This window comes from Buceros rhinoceros, unplaced genomic scaffold (genome assembly GCF_000710305.1).
Source record: "Buceros rhinoceros silvestris isolate BGI_N320 unplaced genomic scaffold, ASM71030v1 scaffold9848, whole genome shotgun sequence".
Taxonomy (NCBI): domain Eukaryota; kingdom Metazoa; phylum Chordata; class Aves; order Bucerotiformes; family Bucerotidae; genus Buceros; species Buceros rhinoceros.
The window spans coordinates 52,763-53,435 of record NW_010426339.1 but is presented as its reverse complement, the minus strand read 5'-3'; positions in this window follow the sequence as shown (position 1 = coordinate 53,435).

The window sequence follows — 673 nt, the reverse complement described above, 5'->3', positions numbered from 1 at the left end:
CGACCTCAGCCCACAGCTCCAGCCGGGGCCGGGAGTATGCGCTGGTACCCGCTGCCGAAGTGGCGGCCGGGGAGGGCTCAGCACACGCTGCCGGGCGCTTCGCTCCGAGGTTACAGCAGAACATCGCTTCCTGGGGGAGGGGAAAAAAAAACAAACAACAAACCACTACAATGAAAACACCACCAGTATTTTGTAACTAGAGTCTTTATTTGAAGCGAATCTAGCCAAGATTGGCGGTGCAGAGGCAGGAAAAGGGGGAAAGGGGTCATTTCTGCACAGCACGAATTCACGAGTTCCTATTTCAGCTAGGCATTCATCCCCCCAGTACCACATCAAGTTGAAGGTGAGAGCAGAAATAGCTTCCAAAAGGGTATTTTGAAACATTGATGTCATCTCCAGAAGCCCATTGTCACCCGAAGCAGCTGGTAAGAACTTCTGAGCAATTAAGACTGTTTTCCTGCCTTCCAGTGGGTGTATCACCTGATCTTAATTTTGCTTTAAATAAATCGGTGTCGGTTGAAGATGTTTTCAGAATCCAAGTGTTCCCTACCTCACCACAAGTGAAGCTCATCTGATGCCAAATCATACAAAATTCTAACATTTAAACAAGAACCACCTTTCTATGCAATTAAAAAAAAAACAAACCAAACCAAACCAAAAAAACCTCCAAAAA